Genomic DNA, 14,536 nt, shown 5'->3' with positions numbered 1-14,536 from the left:
ACATACAGGCTCGCTTTATTTTAATTATAAAGTTTATTTCTCTTCGGTCTTGCTAGCAGTGTGTGACGCAAATTATTGTTTTATATACGTTGATATCGGATCTTATGGTAAAAGCAGTGATTCAGCGATTTTTCAACACTCCGAATTTTATAAAAGAATGATGGATGGTAAATTAAATATTCCCAACCCGAAGCCAATATCAAATATCGATAGAACACCATTGCCTCACGTGTTTGTAGGCGATGAAGCCTTTGCAATCATGTCAAACGTGATGCGCCCTTACAGTGGAAAACAACTCACACACACAAAAAGAGTTTTCAATTACCGATTATCGAGAGCAAGGCGCTACATCGAATGCACTTTCGGAATATTGAGCAACAAATGGCGAATATTCCATAGACCTATAGATGTAAATATTGAGTTCGCGGAAAATATCATCAAAGCATGCACCGTACTACATAATTACGTGCGTACACGCGACGGTTATAGATTTGAAGATACACTTTATCATTCACCTTTACAATCTATAAGTCCAGAAGATATACCACGCGGCAGTCTGACTGCTAGGACTGCTAAAGACAAATTTGCCCGTTATTTTGTAAACGAGGGAAAACTTCACTGGCAAGACAATATGATATAAGTACTTTCCTAACACGTTATTGTAAACAAGAATTCAATAAAATAATCACTCATCCAACAGTTTCTTTTTCTCTAAACTATCTCCAGCGTCACAAAATATTTCTACAAGCTCCTCCCAATTACGTTTTTTAATCACTTTATTCTTATAATCGGGACTTTCCATATCCCAGATCGCTGGTCGTTTTTGAATTTCATCTATAAACAAATCTGAATCGAAATGAAAAGAAAAATAAAAAAAGATACTGGATTCATCCTTTACTAGAAATGGTGCTCCCACATTGCCGTTTTACATTTACTAACAAATGTTAACAATTGTTGCACTTTGTTAGAAACTGTTACATGTTATAAGTGCTCCTACATTGATGAAAATGTTTAAACATTTTATAACATCTAGTATTGGCTCGCAGTTTGGTTTCGCCTTCTGAGGGCCGAGGACGTCTACACGAAAATGGAAGAAGATTTGCTCATTGGAATAGCTTTTATTTTTTGTTTAAAAAAAGAAGAAAAAGCGCTCTTATTGGATGCGCCAAACGCTAAAAGCTAGAGGAAAATATAGTGCCACAGACTATCTCAAGGATTTGGGTATTGACGGTTGCTTAAAAGATTTTATAAGAATGAACAGTTCCGAATTTGAATATCTACAAAATTTAATTGGGGCAAAAATAGGCAAACGAGACACTACATTTAGAAAATCTGTAAGTGTGACGGAAAGACTTGCGGTAACGTTAAGATTTTTGGCAACTGGTAGCAGTTATAAAAGTCTTGGAAATGTGTTCAAGTTGTCAGACCAAGTGATATCTATTATCGTACCAGAAGTGTGCGAGGCTCTCAATGAGGTTTTAAAGGAATACATACAGGTAAGTCAAACAACATTTTTAATAATTTTTTTATTTACTTTTAATATGATCTAATCTAATCATACTTTAGGTAGGTACCTACCTTACCTTACTAATATTTTTTTTAACCTTTTGAACGCCAGAGCGTGAACACATCGGCGCCCCTTCTACGCCAAGCCACAAATTCAGTACAAAAACCTACAAAAAAAAAATAGTGATTCCAACATCTTAACGAAAAGTTATCGATAACCAATGAATCCGTGCTTTTCGTTCTATATTTTTTTAATAAATATTATTCGTTGCATTGGTCTTTTATTTAACTTGACCCTATTTACCCGGTATCATACTATCATTAAACAGCAGTTACTAAGTTCTAAGCAACCTAAAAGCAAACATTAGAACTACAAACGAATAAATCAATAATAAGGTACATCACTAATCTGGTTCGTGACGTCATCCGCCGACGTGAAGACACGTCTCTGGCGTGGCTGGCACGACTTTTGACAACTTTCTCGCATGCGAGTAGGGATGTGATCATGTGATATTGTGGTACATAAAAAATAATAATATTTTATTATTTAAAACAATTTATCATTTTACATATAATTATTAGTCGGATTCTTCGAAACTTGGCAAACTTATATCATCCAAGTCCTTTTGCTGTCTTACTTTTCTTATTACGTTCAGTATATTGACATATGTGACTGACCGTTTTTCTTCTGGCACTCGATCCAATTCAAAAGCGACCAGTCTTGCGAACGCCGCAGTTCGTGGGTCGCTAGGTCCTGGTTGGGCAAAATCCAACGGAGGTAAATTAGAAACGTCACACCTTAATTCATTTGCGTCCCATACGCTCCGTTGATAAGTGTTTGCACTCGTTATATCTTCTGCAGAAACTTGTATTTTTATAGTTTTCTTTGTCGTTTCTTCATTTGAAGATGCCTTCCTTTTGCGACTTAGGTCACTTATTATGCTTGGTGAGGAAGGTCCAGCTATATCCTCAGGAGAAGACATAATTAACACTTTTATAAACTTAACAAACTTTTTAACTTGTCGTAACTTGTAATTACGGCAACTACCTACCTATGATTACTCTATGATCAAAACTTTTCTAGTATTCTATCTTTTTTAGTGTTGCCAACCAAAATGAAAAAAATATAATGAACGAATGAAATCACTACATAATATAATTTATGGAAAGGATCTGCTGCAGATGTAAGCTAGTATGCAATAAGTTTCATTCAATTAAGATTTTCCTGAATCTGAAATTAAACTAGTTAGTAAACGAAAAAAAAAATACAAGTAAATAATCAGTCTTTTAATTGTGTTATTCTCGGAATTACTAATAATATTATTTAAAAAAATAAAGCATCAGTAGTGAGTGCTAATCTCTATGGATACTGTTTTGTGCCAGCACGACCTCAGCGTCGAAACTAGTCACAGGTAATCAAAACACTTAAGGTGATAACGTCAGGGTAGCCCGCGAAATTCAAATTTTCTTTGTTTTTTTGTAATTTGCTGGTCAGTGTTAGGATATATTAACCAAAATATGATTCGCGATCGTAACACGTATGCCTTTATATGATTATAACATTAAAATCTTCAAAACAACCTTCTTAACCCAATGATGGTCCGATTCACAATAATTCATACCTACAAACTTAAATTAAAAATATAAAAAGGTTGGAAAAATTGTCATTTATAAATAAAAAAATCATATGAAATTATTTAAATTAACAGTGATATTTTTCACTTTAGCACACAAATAGACCTTGCATATTTTACAAGCGTACTTTGTTTCTTTTCTTTTTTTTATAACTGCGCATTGTCTACAACGTCGGTATTTGCCCATAAGGGTCGGCATGTGATCATTGTTATTTTTCGACAGTATACGAAGTGGGTTATGACTACTGCTTATGGACTGAGGTAGTGTATTGTGACTATGAAAATTTTCTATAATTTGGCGAATAAGAGACAGATGAAATTTTGCAAAATGTAAATTTGGAATGTTATTTATTTCCTTATAACAGAAAAAAGGATTTAATACGTGCATATCAATTATGTGGAGAAACAACTTTTTATACCATTTTATGGTTTTTCTTATGCACTGTATTGAAGACAGTAACATGTCAGCCGTATCAACGCTTCCCATATTTTTGGAATAGTCCAAAACTGCAACACTGCACATGCAACAAACAATAAAGTTTACAAAACAATAAAAATTCTTAACTAAGCCAAAATTAAAAACAGATTAATCATACAAAAAAACACACAAAAAGTTTCTTAAAACTAACCTAAAACCTAGTGTTACCCCCCCGTGCCCGGATGACGGCTTCCATACGCTCCCTCATGGATCTCACCAATTTTAGGAGCTCTTCTTGAGGGATACTAGCCCATTCCTCAATAACGGCCTCTTCAAGTTCCTGGAGAGTCGTAGGAGCGGGATCACGAGACCGAATCTTGCGTTTCAAATGGTCCCAGAGGTGCTCTATCGGGTTCAGATCTGGACTTCTCGCTGGCCACTGCATGACAGAGATCCCAACCTCTTGAAGGTAATCGCGCACAATTAATGCAGTGTGAGCGCGAGCGTTATCGTGCATTAATGTGAACCCCTCGCCAATAAAACCGGCATAGGGAACCACATGCTCTTCCAGGATCTCTGTTATATACCGGTGAGCAGTCAACGATCCGCGAGCACCTGCGAGCTGCCCGGAGCTGTTGTTGCAACTCAACAGCATTAGAAAACCGATTTCTTAAAGATGTCGATACGATGAATCGGTCGTCTCTCTCCGAGGTGCAGCGACGTCTACCAGACCCATGCCTCCGGACATGGCCACCGGTCTCTAGGAACCGCTGGTATACTCTTCGAACCGAAAAACGGCTCAAGTTCAGTTGCCGAGCGACATCAAACTGTCGCATCCCTGATTGCAGTAGTGCAATCACTTGAGCGGATTCATCAGCAGTAGTATCCATCTTCAAGGGGTTTTTTTTTTGTGAACGATCTTCTCGTGTGTCCTCTTCAACGGTTGGATAGCGAATGACCCCAATTGAACCTGTATTAACCCTTTTATACCCACTAAAGGTAGCGCAAGTTGTGGCCCCGCTGAGGAGCAAAATTTGCCTTTTTTTATCAAGTTACATTTGTGGTATCAAACTTTTTTTTAATTAAATGAAATGGTGTTTTTTTATAAGTTTATTTATTTGGCTTTCAAATGACATCAATATTGGTGGGGGTACATGCGCGTGTTAAGGTTTAATAACGCTTTGAATGTTATTTTCAAGGAGGTGCGATTTTTTTGACACCGAGTGTAGTATTATTAAAGCGTGGCATACCGACTCTGTTTTTTTTTACAGTACCACACGCGTATATATTATTCCTGTGCAGGTAATCCAACAATACCGGGCTAGTGTACCAGTTGTCAACGTATAAATGACGGTTTGAACCGAAAAAATCCCTAATTAAAGTTGAAACAACAGCGCCTCCGACACCTAAATTACAAGGATCTATTATTTCAGTAGCTGCGCCACAGTAAACAATAAAATCTATGATAATGCCGGTTTGTACATCACACATTACAAATAACTTTATTCCAAAACGATTCCTTTTCTTTGGCAAATATTGCCTTATTGATAATCGCCCCTTGAAGGGAACGATGCTCTCGTCTATGCACAGATTTTTATAGGGTGTCATAAGCTTTTTATACTTTTCCCTAGCGTGATTAATGCAAGTGTCGACTTTTGATAATACGTTAGTCTCTTCACTATGCCGAGAAAAATGTAGCATGCTTAGAATTGTGCAAAAGTGATTTCTAGGCATTAGTTTGGAAAAAATCGGCGATGATAACAACACATCCGTACTCCAGTGCTCTTCTAAAGTCAAATGTCGATTTCGAGTCATTAACATTAATAAAGCAAAAAATATGTACAATTCTGGAATGGATACATCGTGCCACCGTTGTAGGCGAGAATGCATACGAAGGTCTACGTTTAGTACGAAGCGTGAGTGAAATAAATTTGTCATATCTACAATGAACGACATAAAGTCTAAATCTAAAAATTTTTGAAATATATCGAATTCAGTAATATTTTCTGTTACTTCTAAATGGAGACCTGACGTAAACTCATCAAAGCTAGTTAATGCAGGCACGTGTGGTACTGAAGTCCACTGGTAGGACGGCTCCGTTTGTCTTCGACGGGGGTCACGGCGGGATGTTGATGCTGATGCAGATGTCGAGGCCCAATTGTTGTCAGGTGTTTCTTGAGTAGTGTGAGATGTTGAGGGCAAAACAGGTGAGTCATTGACTTGTTCTTGACGATCTGTGATAGACTGTAAACAAAAGCGAAGTGCTTATTACTATATGTGAGTTCATACGCAATGTGGGTTCATACGAGTAATTGAATAAAAAAAGTAGTAAACTATAACTATTACTGAGAATTATTATTATCATTAAAAAGATCTAGATAATCAGATTCTTGAGATATCTGTGAATATGTTGATTCAGGAGAGGTTACAGATTGTTCTTGATTACATGTTCCACGGTGTGTAGGTTGAACTGAGGGCGATGGTGGTGGGTTATTATTTCTAGCAAATGATAGTGTCTGATATCCTTGGGATGGCCCTTGGTTGTAGTTAAATGGTCTTACGTAATCCCAAGTAGAGTTACAGTAGCTGTATCCAGACGTTTGGGCTTCAGTAATGACTTGCATTTGAGATTTTGTACGTAGGCGTATATGTTCAGGCACTTTTATTATTTCACTAACCAACGACAAAAAGAAAAGTCTATCTTCATCTTCTTCCGCCTTTTTCAACTCTACATTCTTATTTAAGACGTTAATCAATTCAACTCCTATATCATCTTCTTTGGCTTCACCGGCGGCTCGCCGCAAACTAACCGCCAGTGCGTATACACAAGATGGCGGCTAGCCGCGAAGTGGGCCGCGGCACTCCATTCAACCGCCGCGGTTGAAATTTTGTGGCGGTTTAGTGCGTACAATCATAAGCGGTTGCATATTAAACTGGAAAAGCGGCTAGCCGCGCGGTTAGCCGCCCCCGCGGTTAGCCGTTAGTGCGTAAGAGCGCTAAGCGGAAACGCACATTTTCATGGATGAACACAGTTACAGCGGGGCGATTGAGCGGTCCAGACGTATCTACCTCGAGCAGTATTGAAAATAATAATAATGTCAGATTATTTGGAACCTAGTGCTTATTTGAAGTGGGACCTTTTTTTTCTAAAAGCAGTCGCCACGACATCAATAGTGATCGATTTAGACATGGAGAGTTTTATACCTTACTAGCTGTTGCCCGCGACTTCGTCTGCGTGGTTAGAAGATATAAGTTATGACTTTTTCTTCGCTCCTATTGGTCCCAGAGTGATGATATATAGCCTAAAACCTCTCTCGATGAATGGTCTATTCAACACAAAAATATTTTTTCAATTTGAACCAGTAGTTCCTGAGATTAGCGCGTTCAAACAAACAAACAAACTCTTCAGCTTTATATATTAGTATAAGTATATTAGTATATAGATGCCAACGATATCTTCGCTACGTTTCATCGATTTTTAATTTCTCGCGCGGAGATTTTAATATTACGATAACTCATTACCTATTCACTTTTTTGGTGTAGTGTAAAAGGCAATTTTGTTCTATATTACATGTATAATATATCTAACTTATTTATTTGGATAAGGATTAATACTGTATTGTTAAAAATAGGTTCGTAAGTAACCCATAATTTTACTGTATTAAGAAAACACATAAAAATGGTTATTGTGGGTTATCCTTGGAAGATAGACATATACCACCGCGGACTTTTTTGTAGATTTATTAAAGAGGTACAAACCCGCCATACATAGTTTTGTTGTAACTCAAAAGGTTTTGGCAGCGTTCTCGAGGAAAGCTCTCGAATGGCTTAATTTTTCCGACATGTTTAACTAATATCGTTGTAATATTGTCAGTTTACACAAAACCTAAACTTATTGCTCTATCTATTGTTGAAAACCGCATCAAAATCCGTTGCGTAGTTTTAAAGATTTAAGCGTTCATAGGGACATACAACATGACGACAGAAAAAGCGACTTTGTTTTATACTATGTAGTGATACGAAAGGCTGCGAAATCATGAAGATAAATTTTATGATTACACTCGAATGACAATAACAACTTTTGATTACATATTAAATGCTGTAAAAACACAGTTATCGCAAACTGCAACTAACTTTATTCCGTTAACCATATCTCCTGAGCAGAAACTTATGATGACTTTGAGGTAAGAAAACAAAACTTTTAATAATATTCATTAAACTACTATGGGTTACTATTTTTCATATTTTAAAATGTATATTGTTCTTTTATTATATAGTATATATTTTAAAATGTAATTTATATGTAGGTATATTAATGAATAAAAGAAGTAGAATAGTTAAACTTTTAATAAGAATCAACAATGTTAGAAATAAAAAAGAATTAGTAATTATTCAAATTATCTTGCGGTGCACTATGATAACCATATTGTGTCTTATATGGATCTGGCAAACTTTCTTGTTGCAGCTCGGCCATAATAATGGAATTTATTTTGTTTCTGACTCGTAACTTTTGAATCCCTTTAAACTGTTCCAGTTGTGGAAGTAAGCTCATCAGATAATGATAATCATCTGACTTTGGTACTTCTTGCGTGATACTGGGTGTACTTTCTTTGTTCTGAAGTAGTAAAAGTCGCTGTTTTACTATTGCCAAGAATTCAGCGCGCAGTTCATTAGCTGACTTCTTCCTTTTTCCTCAACTTGAAGTTGATGCAACTGAAGGTGGAGCCGGAGAGTGTGCTGGTGAAGATACTGCTATGCTCGATAACGGTGATGCGACACTTCTAAAAGAGTCTTGCGTATCGTCGTTTACATCACTGTCACTTGTTAGTTCAGTAGTGATATTAGATTCACTTCGGCTAGGCTGAATTTGATCTCTCATGAAAGACATTTGACGGAAATGTTTCCAACTAGATACGAAATCATTAGCTGCATCTCCTGATCGAGTTGGTGGAATTTTCTTAAGTTCCTTTCTGTAATGGTCCTTTATGTTCTTCCATTTTCTCTTCAACTGTAAAAAAATATTAAATAAAAAAATAGAATGTCATTTGCGCCTAGAGCCAGTTTCTCTAAACTACAAGTTACAATAGGTAAATAGCTGGCAACGCTTTTTATTTTTGGGTAGGTAAATATGTCGCCAGCTTTTACTTGTAAGTTGTAGCTTACTGTTCTATTTATTTGCAGGTACTTGTCTACGGGAATGTCATTCAAAGCACTAGCTTTTTCCTTCCGATTAGGAGCAACTACTGTTGCTAAAATCATATACGCTACATGTGACGCAATCTGGGATCAGTTAGTACCATATACACATGCCTCAACCTACAATGGAACAATTGAAGAAAATAGTAAATGACTATAATGAAAAATGGCAATTTCCGAACTGCATCGGGTCAGTGGACGCAAAGCACTGTCGTATAAAGAAACCTAAGCATTCGGGATCTGAATACTTTAACTATCGAAAGTTTTTTTCTTTAGTGCTTCAAGCAGATGCTGATGCTGATAAAAAGTTCATTGTAGTTGAAGTTGGTGGTCGAGGCAAACAGAGTGATGGTGGTACGTTTCACTACTGAAGATTAAATAAACCTAGAAAATAACAGGTTCAATATGCCACCTCCTCAAGCTCTTCCAGGCACTAACAAGCAGCTACTCTTTGTCTTCATTGGCGATGAAGCTTACCCATTAAAAGAATACCTCATGCGTCCATATCCTCAAGGAAATCTCGACCACAACAAAGAAGTATTTAACAAGAGGTTATCAAGGGCCAGAAAGTGCATTGAATGTGCATTCGGAATTTTGTGTGCCAAATGGCGAATTCTCAATAAATCCATAGAAACAAATGTAAAACATGCACGTCTAATAATAAAAACTGCTTGTTTGCTTCATAATATCACTATGAGTAAAGATGTTTACGCCGAACGCCATATTCATTAAATTAATCAAATATCTTCAACAAACACGGCATCAAGTTCTAGACAAAACAATAGCTCTTCAGTGAGGGCCAGAGCAGTACGAAGTGACTTTACTGATTACTTTATTAATAATAACAATTAAAATAACAAATAAAAGTTACTTACCATCAGAATCTCCACTTATTATTTTTATTTCTTCCCATAGTTTTTTAATTACTTGTCGATTCGAATGATCTGAATCACTAGAATTCCACAGAGGTGGCCGAGCCAGTACGGCACTTATTAAATCTTCAGTCGTCAGCGGCATGTCCGAACAGATCGAGCGGAAAACGCAAACTGACTGGGCGAGGCCCCATAAAGCCGGGTCCAGACGAGTGTAACGTGTAATGTAAGATAAGGGTCTGTTCACACAGACCGGCTCGGAGAGCATCGGCGCGCATTTTTCTTTTCACACAGACCGGATCGTATACGCTTGGAGTTGGTCGGAGCGGAGTCGTCAACTATTCCACATAGACCGGCTAGAATCGGCCTGAAAGCGGATGCGCTCGGAGCCGATCGGATGTGCTCGCAGCCGGTCGGATACGCTCGCAGCCGGTCGGATGCGCTCGGAGCCGGTCGGTTGCGCTCGGAGCCGGGTGAATACACTGCAAAGGCAGTACCAGTATTCCACGCAGTTCAAGTTTTGTTTTCGGTGTTAACGTGTGCTTTTCGGAACATGGATTTAGATAGCTCCGATGAAGAAATATATTTGCTAGCAAGATTGTTTGAAGCTGAACAGAACAAACGAAAGCGCAAGCGAAGACAAATATGGGCAAAAAATATTTGGAAGAATCGATTAATCCATGGGGAGTTTCACACCATTTTCGAGGTATTGAAGAATGACAGCCTTCAATTTTATGAGTATTATCGTATGGAATATTGGCAATTTTTAAAATTGACAGATTTGTTAAGAGTACATATAACAGAAAAGACTACAAATCATCGTTGTACCATTCCAGCCGAAGAAAGATTAACGGTAACTTTAAGGTAAGTAAATAAAAAACAATCATTTTATAATAATCATCTTATTCAGGTCACAAGATCACAGCCGAAGCTTTGTTAACGTATGTTGCCGTTATTGTCCTGATTGATTGAAATATCAAATATTAGACAGTAAAAGAAACAGTTATTAAACTAAACATTGCTTAAAATTAAATGGTTAAAGTTAAAGATTACACCTAATTGAATGGCTGAATGTAATTAAATAGTGCAGATTTGACTTTCATTATTTTGATTGTCTGTGTTTATTAATTATTTTGTATTTTGTGTGTTTGTACTGTAATCGTAAGTAGTCTGATCTGGATAGTTTTGACAAATATAGGTTCCGTTTGATAACTGATGGTAAGTAGATGGATTAGAGGATGGCGGAGAATTTATTGGCAAAGAATAATTCAAATCTGCACTATTTTCATACAGACTCAATTCAGCTTCGTTAACAATGTCAAAAACGCGCTTTTTAATTCGTGCTTGAACTTCTTTTGGAAACGTTTCCAATGTATCTGACATAGACAAAAAAAATTGCGTAATGCCTTGTCAAAGGGTTTAGTATTTTTTTTTTCTTCAAGATATTCTTCAAAAACCATAGCAACATCTTTGTTTAAGCGTGTTCTCTTTTTCGAGTCGGAAGTACTTGCAAGCGATTCAACTTCGGAATGGTCAGAACGTTTAGATGATGTCGATGCTGGTGGTAGTGGTGTGCCAGGTTCCGATTCATCCGATGATAATGTAACATTAGATATTTGGTTCCGATTACGAAAAAACGGTATTATAAAAGAAAGTTCTTCTCAAATTTTATTAATTTGGAAGATGTTGCACCATCGCCACTCTTCCCTTTTCGGTTATGATAAGCTTTTCTGAAGTTATCTCGCAGTTTGTTCCAACGATCCATGCACTGCCTAACTGGAAAGAATAGAAATAAATAAATTAAAAACATCACCCTCCTTTAGTTCATCGGGTAAATGAGCATGCAGTCAGTGGACTGTTTTCTTTAATTTATACTTCGTTTTGGCGCGGCAATGTTATATTTCGATTTTTTGTTTGTTTTTACAGATTCCTCATTACTGGTTGCAGTTTCAAAAACTTGTCATTTAATTTCCGAATGGGAATTTCTACAGTTCATTCAATAATTCATGAGACAATCAGAGCAATTTGTGATGTTTTGATGCCCTTAGTTATGCAGATACCAGATGAAAAAATGTGGGACAAGGTCTCTCGTGATTTCTTTAATATTTGGAATTTTCCTAACTGTTTGGGCGCTATAGACGGAAAGCACGTCAGTATACAGGCACCAGATAATAGTGGAAGCTTATACTATAATTATAAATTTTTTTTCAGTACAGTGTGACTAGCTGTGGTAGACGCGAAATACAACTTTTTAATTGTTGATGTCGGATCGTATGGTAAAAATAGCGACGGTGGAATTTTACAAAATTCAAAATTTGGAAAAAAACTGAACACTAGTAAGTTAAGGCTGCCCCCAAATAAACCTCTACCGAATACCACTGAAAGCTTACCACATGTTTTCATAGGAGATGAAGCATTCCCTTTGAGCAATAACATATTGCGGCCGTATCCGAGAGAACAAACAAGAACAGACTTATCAAAAAAAGTATTTAATCTGCGTTTAAGCAGAGCAAGAAAAGTCGTAGAATGTGCATTTGGAATGCTAACTCAAAGATTTGAGATTTATCAAAAACGAATGAAAATCCAACCGAAGTACTCTGACTTAATTATATTAGCAACTACATGTTTACATAATTTTTTAATAGAAAATCGGACGCCATCACCAGGACAAGAGAATGTTCTTCACAGCAATATGAATTTATTAACAGCGATAACAGACAATAATGATGAAAATAGTTCTAATATCGACGCAGGTATAACCATAAGGAATAAATTTAAGGATTATTTTTCAGCAAGTGGTGCTTTAGATTGGCAAGATCAAGTGGCCACTCGAGTTTCTTAAGTTATATTTAATAAAAATTGTTCGCTACTTCTTGAGTAGGTATATTGTAACGTTCAGATACTCAAACGATTTTTACGAGTAAAGTGAGGGTACATTTAAACTCATGTTATTCCTGTTTTGACTTTGAATTTAACAAGTCACGGCAAATTAAGAAGCCCTTACTTTAGAATTCGTTCGAATATCTGGAGATAGGTGTAAAACAATAAAATCTTAGTAGGTACTTACCACTTAACCCCACACATTTGCTTATTTCCTCCCACGCATTTTCTTTCATTACCCGATCGCTATACGATGGCTTGGTTATGTCAAATAAACACTCATATTTTGACACTAGTATTATTAATTTTTCGTGAGTCATGTTTTCCTACAAGTGCATACAACTGTTCCGTTTGAAAACTTCGAACACAAGTGATTCGAGACACGATAGAAATACAATAGGGGCGCGAAAGCCGGCTGTCGCTTGCTTGTTGAAAGCAAAATGGCGGTCGGCGTGGTGCGACGGGCACGCAATCGGAACCGATCGGCTGCGCGAGCGAGAAAGAACACGCAATCGGAGCCGATCGGCTGCGCGAGCGAGAAAGAGCACGCGATCGGAACCGATCGGCTGCGCGAGCATTAAAGAGCATGCAATCGGAGCCAAACGGCTGCACGATTGAGAAAAAGTACGCGATCGGAGCCGGTCAGCTCCTCTTATTATTTCACACCAAGCGCCTTCAAGCATTCTTAATGACAAAAGCTGTGCACATAAAAAAATAAACCTTAATACACATACTAAAAACTCTGTTTTCATCGTGATAAGAATCTGCTCTCCTCTCCGAGCCGGTCTATGTGAACGGACCCTTACTCCGCACCGTACCGGCGGCCACACGAGCAGTGCGGCGTCGCAATATTCTTACGGCACCGCAACAGGCTTGGCTTGGCTTTCCCAGTTGACGACAGTCTACAATAAACAATGGATCGAAAAAGACGTGTGTTGCTGCTATTATTACTTCGCCATTGACCATTTCACAGACCAGTGTTACCAACTCTCAGAAATATTTACCCCTAACTCTAAGTCAAAACCCCCTAAAACTGCGTCAATTATTTGAAAATCCCCCTAAAAAATAATATTCAATCAAAATAATATAATAAGTGTTAGTTAGGATTTTTTAATTAGTAATGAAAAGGTGCTCATATTTTATACCATTTCATTTACCCACAGAGTAGGTAAATATTGCAGAGTAAGAAAATATAATTACACTAGATGTCACCCAGTCCTAAGTCATTCGCTAGGTGAAAAAATAAATTTAATTGATTATTGCATTGGATAGTTCTACTATATTCAGAATATTATATATTCAGAAAAACCCTAAAAATACCCCTAAACATATAAAACCCCTAAAAAAATCCCATTCCACTAATTTACCCCCTAAATTTGGGGGGAAAACCCCTAAGTTAGGAACACTGTCACAGACCAATAAACGTGTCCCATAATTTTGCAACTGCCATTATAAAAGCCTGTTGTGTTCTTCACAATTCTGTGGCCGATCGGGACGGTCTTCGCCTAAGTGATAAATTGGCGATAATTTGTGATGAATTTCACTCGCTTCAACCTCAAAATGATGAATTGACAGCAGCAAATGGTATAAGAGATGAATTAGCAAACTATTTTTTAACACGTTGACGGACAGTACTCTCTCACATGTTATGGTTGCTGAGACAGTACTATTTTTCATACATTGCCCATAGGCGTAGCGTCACAGCGCAACTATTATAATAACACATGATATGACAGAACGGATATAGACGTGAACGTCATAAGGCGTTCCGTCACATAGGTTATGTATTTTTGTAGATATATGACAGTACGTTTTGAGGCGTAAACGTCTACATTCGTAGTGTCATATTTTATATGCCCTAAGTATATGCTTTGTGCACTTACGCCCTCAGACGTCAATGTCTATGTGATAGTATAAAAATAAAAGAAAGCTAATCAGTCAAAATTAAGATTTATTTATTAAAAATATCAAAACAATCACAGTTATTACAATGGCATACAATTTTTATAAACTAAATGTAATTAAATCTT

General features: G+C 37.0%; 1 protein-coding gene and 1 long non-coding RNA gene across 3 annotated transcripts in view; both read left to right on the top strand.

Moving 5' to 3' along the window:
- The window catches only part of LOC113499480 (DE-cadherin), a 519,450-nt gene that overhangs the window by 90,212 nt on the left and 414,702 nt on the right, over window positions 1–14,536 (top strand). The window lies entirely within an intron of this gene.
- On the top strand, window positions 646–4,661 carry LOC113499508. Its single transcript, XR_003401118.1, has 2 exons — window positions 646–1,496; window positions 1,619–4,661. It is a non-coding gene; the product is annotated as an uncharacterized LOC113499508 (long non-coding RNA).

Source organism: Trichoplusia ni, chromosome 12 (genome assembly GCF_003590095.1).
Source record: "Trichoplusia ni isolate ovarian cell line Hi5 chromosome 12, tn1, whole genome shotgun sequence".
Lineage (NCBI taxonomy): Eukaryota > Metazoa > Arthropoda > Insecta > Lepidoptera > Noctuidae > Trichoplusia > Trichoplusia ni.
This window is presented reverse-complemented; position numbering and strand designations above follow the sequence as displayed.